We start from the raw sequence: 6,849 nt of genomic DNA, 5'->3' as shown, positions 1-6,849 counted from the left end.
TTTAGTCCCTATGTATTTGTCCTGTGCATATACTTTATTTGGGTTTCCCTTTTTCTGCCTATATTGGGATCTTTATTGTAATAAGAAAATACATCTATTTAGAGGTCAGTTTAAGATAAGCCTCATAGTGATCTTATCAGTAAATACAAGCTGCTCTTATGGGTGGGGTTGCTTTCTGAACAGTTTGAACTAGTGAAATATACTTTCTATAGTGACCATAATGTTATTTATGTACTTCATTTATACTGCAGATTTCCCCCAGTGGGAACTCAAAGCAGTTTATACTGTTCTCTGCATTTTATTCTTTCAACAATCCTGTGAGATAGGCTAGACTGAGAATGCATGACTAGTCCAAGGTCATCCAGCAAACTCCCATGGCAGAGTGGGGATTCAAACCTGTATTTCCAATACCATAGACTGACATTCACAAAACAGGTAGTTCCTCTAGAAAGACTGTTGAGTGGTCTTTGACATTTTCAGATCCAGAAACCACCTTTAACCGAAAGTGGCAGCATAGGAGCCAGTGAATTACAAGCACGTAACATCATACGTGACATTACAGTTTTATGCAACAGTTAGGGGCTGCCAGAGTTAGAATCTCTCTGGTGTCAGGACCAGGACCACAGGTAGCAGACCAAGAGAGCCTGGGACAGGAAACAAGCCAAGCCCCAGGAGATTTTGGGGAACATTCCAATGATCAGAATCATGGAAGAATCCCGTCCACCACTAAGGTGAGGATCTTGCTATACTGCTGTTCCTGCAGTGCATGTAGATAACAGCAGGATAAGTGTCATCGATAAGGGCTTATGATTCAGTGGATCAATAAGGGCTTACAATTCATTACAACCCCTGTGAGGGTCACAACCCATAGGTACAAAACCACTGTTGAAGGTGCTAGTGTAATACATTACTGAATGTTCATTATTAAGCTCAGGATAAATTTACACACCACTAGAGCAGGGGTGTCAAATGTCTGGCCCACAGGCCAGAACTGGCCCACCCAGGGCTTTAAAAAGGTCCACAGGACTCTTCTCCCCCCTCTTGTCCACACCCTTCGAAGTTCAGAGGCTGCTAAAGTTCCCAGCTCCTCCTTCCTTATCTTTGCAAGCTGAAGCAGGAAGGAATCCTGGGCTTACAAAGCTACAAAGAAAATGTGGAATGGACTTTCCATTAAGGTCTTTGGGTCCCCTGGCCAGCGGAAGCTATTGCTTCATGCAGTTGTACTCTTGTAAATAAAGGGTTGATGCTTTGAGCCAGCTTGTCTGCTCAGTAGACCTGAGAACTGGTGCCTAGCGAGTACTCTAACTTGGGAACCCAGAGCCAAAGGGGGATATTACACTGGAAAACCATTGCCAATTTGAGTAGACCCTGTGGAGGAGAAGCTTGCAATGCAATTTCATTGTTTTCCCAGGCTCAGAGCATTTTCTATTTTTTGTTTCTGTTGTGATCCTTGTGCTTTTTTCTTGATGTTTTGTTTTAAAAACTGCATTGCCAAATCCCACTATTTCCCCCATTTTAAAATTTTGCAAGAGTTTTAAGCATGTTTGTATTTTAAGTTAAAACATATTTAATGGTGTTTGTGTCCTTTACAAAGTTTATATCTCTGCTACCTCACTTTACATTTTATGACACACATGGCTCGGCCCCATATGTCAGATCTGGCCCTCCTAACAAATGAGTTCGACACCCTTGCTCTAGAAGTTCAGGTTGACTGTATAAATATTCTCTAGCACATCATATCTGGTAGAGACTCCTAGCTCTTGATGGGGTGCCAGACACTGGTGCCAACTGTCACGAGTTTGGGTGTGACTTTGGATGCCTCCTTATTGATGGAGGCCCAAGTCATGCAGATAATCAAGCTGGCATTTTCCCATCTTTGTCAAGCTCATTAACTGGCTCCTTTCTTGTCATAACTTGACATAACCATGGTAATCCATGCAACAGTCACCTCCAGCTTAGACTACTGTAACTCACTCTAAACTGGTCTACCCTTGAGACACCTGGAAACTCCAGCTGGTTCAGAATGCAGCAGTGCAAGTGCTGAAAGGAATGTCACTGATGGCACATATTCAACCAGTGCTGCGCCAGCTGCACTGGCTCTCTGTACAGTACTGAGTCAGGTTCAAGGTTTTGGTATTAACCTTCAAGGCCTTGAGTGGTCTGGGACCAATGTGTCTGTGGAACTATCTCCTCTGGTATGTCCCTGGAAGAGCCTTATGCTTTACTGATAACAACTTGCTAATGATCTCTGGCCTTAGGGATGTCTAGCTGTCTCCCACCAGGGCCTTTTCGGTCCTGGCCTGGTGGAACTTTGCTAAATGACATCAGGGTCCTGAAGGATCTTATGCAATTCCACAGGGCTTGTAAGGCAGAGATTTATTTATTATGTGAGATTTATATCCCACCCATTCTACAAAGACTCAAGGCAGCTAACAACATAAGATAAACAATATTAAAACAGTAAACAATTAGATTAACTGTGTTGGTTAATTTTATTGTGTCATCTGCTTTTAATGTTTTATATGGTTAAGTTGTTAGCCGCCCTGAGTCCGCCAGGGGCGGGCAGGCGGGATATAAATTTGATAAAATAAAAAGTGATTTAACACTGTTCCATTAGTCTTTTGGTTGGGGGCAGCACCGGTTTCTCTTATGGCTGGCACCCATCCTTTCTTCACTCCCCCCTTGGCCATTGTTTTAAGTTCCCTCCCTTCTCCCAGGAAAAAGCCACATAGTCCAGAATCGGAACAGAAAATTAATAGGATGCCAACTAGGACTGTATTTTATTCTGGTTTTTAACTCTTATCAAATTGATAGTTGAATTTTAAAGTTGTATGCTTTAGAAAGCCAGTTTGATGTAGTGTTAAGTATGCAAACTCTTATATGGGAGAACCGGGTTTGATTCCCCACTCCTCCCTCCACATCCATCTGATGTGATCTTGGGTCAGTCACAGTTCTCTCAGAGCTGTTTTCTCAAGAGCAGAGCACTCTCAGCCCCACCTACCTCACAGTCACAGGGTGTCTGTTGTGCGGAGGGGAAGGGAAAAAAGATTGTAAGCCACTCTGAGATTCCTTTGGGTAGTGAAGGGCGGGGTATAAACCCAATCCCTTCTTACGGCATTATGCTCTTGTACATCAGCCAGAGCCTGGCACAAGCTGGGATGAGGCGATCAATAAATAAAATTTATTAATAACCGAGTGCTACAAGCATTGTTGCAAAGACAACATTCTCCATAACTGAAATTCATAGCTAAACTCCCCTCACAATTGTGCATGATATGAAAAAGGGCATTTGGGCAAAATATTTTCTGTGGCAGAATTTTTATTTGCAGTTTTAATTCATAACTAGCATTGACTCATCAAATGCAACTGTAGTATAATTTTTGCTAAGAGTTGAATGGCTTTCCAAGAACTGCTGCAAGTAGTCAGGAGGTCTACGGAGAGCCGGTTTGGTGTAGTGGTTGAGTGGATTCTTACCTAGAGATGTAAAATTTCTGGATATTTTAAAGCTTGGAAAAATCTAATTTTTTTTGGAAAAAATCAAATTTTTGGAAAAATCGGGGGAAAATGCTACATTAACGCTTCTTTTTTCTTTTCCACATTGAAAGCCATTGTTACTTTAGGAACACAAAATATGACTATGGACAATTTTATTGGCATGAAATTGTCACAACTAGCATATTAAAAATATAGTGTATCCAAACAATTATTGCAAACAGAATTTACTTTTAAAATATTTGTAATTGTAACAAATGGAGCAACAATCTCCTGAACTGTTTACCAGTTTATGTGGAACAGACAAAAAACCCTCCACAAAACAATTTTTTAAAATCCAAATTAACAATTATTCATATTTCCTCTCCACAGTATTAAATAAAAAGAAAAAAACTCATTCTCATAGAAAGAATTGAGGGGGGAAGTGTATAGAAGGGAGTGTAGGACTAAGTTTCAATGAATGGGCATGGCCTAGAACTTGCTTGTCCTCAGTGCACGGAAATTAGAATAATGTGATACCATACATTTTTTTTTAATGATTTGGAAAATAATTGGAACACCTTGTCTTAAAATATATTATTCATCATGTTAAAATAAAATGTTCCATAATCAATTTTATTTTATTTTTTTCAATTTTTCCAATTTGGGGTGGGGGAAGGCTTCAGGAAAAAAATGGGGAAAAAAAGTTTTTTCTGAATTTTTCCGTTTTTTTTCCGGGCCTTTACATCTCTACTGTTATGTAGGAGAACTGGGTTTGATTCCCCACTCCTCCACTTGCAGCTGCTGGAATGCCCTTGGGGTTAGCCATAGCTCTTGCAGAGCTGTCATTGAAAGGGCAGCTTCTGTGAGAGCTCTCTCAGCCCCACCTACCTCACAGGGTGTCTGTTGTGGGGGAGGAAGGTAAAGGTAAGCAACTCTGAGATTCAGAGGGAAGGGCAAGGTATAAATCCAATATCTTCATGTGAAACTGCCACATTTCAGTTTGACATAGTACTAGAGCAAGCTGCGTGCATATATTTACTTCACAGACCAACCTTGCTGAGACGTAAGGTGGACAATACTATGAGATGTCATAAGGTGTTAAATAAACAATACAATATAACTGGGATTGCAGAATTAAAAAACTGAGTTCTCCTGATTTTGTTCATAGCTCATAGCTGTGTTACAGAAGCATCCACATGGTTTACCGCACACTTTCCTGGTTTTGTCAAAAATGGTAAACCTTTGCATTATGAAGAATATTGTTGATCCATCAAAGCCACAGTTTTGGTAAATCATGGTGAACAATCACCAGAGTTTGGAGTAGGATGAGATTTGTTTTTTATTGTTTTAAGTGTTAGGTATTCTTGGCTTAAAATGAAATCTGAGTCTAACACTTTTTAAATGGAACTTAATGGCCTTCATGAATGTATGCTTTTGTGTGTAAAGAAAATTCTGGAGAAATCAATACAGAGGTTCTTGTTGCTTATAATGTGATAGCAAGTCAGGGACCAACAAGTTTCTCCAGATTGTAGTCCATGGATACCTGTGTGAGCTTCCTATTCCTGCTTTACACTACCATCCTTGTATAAATTACACACTCTGCTGACCTAACCTTGTGTGCTAACATGGCAAGCGCCATGCTGAACTGGCCATTATTACAGTGTTGCCTGGCTCTGGGCTCCTCTATGTTGTTATCCATTGTCTTACTCCCATGAATCTACCCATAATTACTTCAGAATGGCTTTTGTTGGAGACTGTAAAAAGGACACTCCTGAGGATGTAAGTTCTACCAATTATTATTCTGAAATGTGTTTCCTATCCTATCTATTGGTTAGAATATATCATCTATTGTCTTAAGTTTGTAAATATGTGAATGAATCAAGCAGTTGGGCTCTTCCTGTTGACTTTGGGTTTTAACCTTCAATTTGAATTTCCTCGTTATAATCTCCCATAACTATTCTGTAAGCAGATTCTTTAGACCAGGCTATACTTATAAGTGGGAAAGTAAATGTGGGATCCATCATTTCAGACTGCAGCTGGGGTCTCATGAATAAATGCTTCATTGAAAATTTGTATATCAGGGAGGAGGATTCCAGTTCAGCTTTCTGGCCAGTATGCTCATTTGCTTAAGAGAGAAATAACTGCTTTCTTAAGAAACTTGCTCTATTAATAAGCTACCTGCCTGCAAAGTAAAACAATGCAATAGATACCTTGGGTCATTGTAAGAACTAGAACCAGGTTTCATAAGGGTACTTAGCAATCAAGATCAGTTTATCTTGCCAAAGTGCTTTTGTTTCTTTTTATTTGAGGAGGGGAGGCATTATGAGCCCCTTTTCTGCTGACTCTTCCTTAACAGGTCTGACTTCCAGCTTCACTTTAAATCAGAGGTATTGAACTCATTTGTTATGAGGGCCGGATCTGACATAAATGAGACCTGATTGGGCTGGGCCATGTGTGTACCTATTTAAGATTAGGTAGCAGAGATAAAAACTTTATAAAGGACATAGGCAAACACAACAAAAAAAGCCCTTAAAACATTCTTAGACTATTAGCATTCGTTGGTCTTAAGGGTGCTTTCTTTGTATTTCTCCCATGGGATCCAGGAAACTGGACAAAGAAAGCTGTGGCTCTTTCCTTCCGTCCCCAGGAGACCAGGATGAGGAGGAATCTCAACCAATAGAAGGAAGAGAGGCTTGGTTCAGTAGCTCTGCTGTGCAATTGAGAGAGCCTAGCAAAGCAAGCTCTGCCTCCCCCCCCCTTCCTAAGAGGAGCCTCAGCCAATGGAGAAAATAGAGGCTTTGTTTTGTAGCTCCTGTGTGACTGAGCAAGTTTTGCAATGCAAGTTGTTATGCAGAAGAAAGCAAGAGAGAGGGAGAAGGAAGCAGATGACAGCCAGGTGCTCCAGGGCCTGATAGGAACCCTCTGGGGGCCTGATTTGCCCCCCAGGCCACATTTGACACCCCTGCATTAAATCCTTGCCTGATACATTAACAAGCATTCCAATATAACATTGTATGTATTTTAGCACAGTATCTGTGCTGTTCCAGGCCAAATGTGTGTGTTTTGTAAAGTTAAACATTTAAATATAGAGATGGTGTCTGTCAACCAGAAGCATAATTACCAATACAGACCTGTTGTGGTGCATATTCAAGTAACTTCTACGGTTGCAATGCTTCAGAGCTCTTGTGGCAGAAGAGTTACTATCAATACAGCAGGGAATATCCAAGAGAACTACTGAGCTACACTAAATTTATGTATCTATTGAGATTTATATTCTGCTAAGGTTGCCAGGTCCAACTTTGGGGATGGAGCAAGGGTGTGACAAGCACGATTGAAGGGAGTTCTGGCAATCACATTTAAAAGGACTGCACACTT

The sequence above is a fragment of the Heteronotia binoei genome, chromosome 1, assembly GCF_032191835.1.
Source record: "Heteronotia binoei isolate CCM8104 ecotype False Entrance Well chromosome 1, APGP_CSIRO_Hbin_v1, whole genome shotgun sequence".
Lineage (NCBI taxonomy): Eukaryota > Metazoa > Chordata > Lepidosauria > Squamata > Gekkonidae > Heteronotia > Heteronotia binoei.
This window is presented reverse-complemented; position numbering follows the sequence as displayed.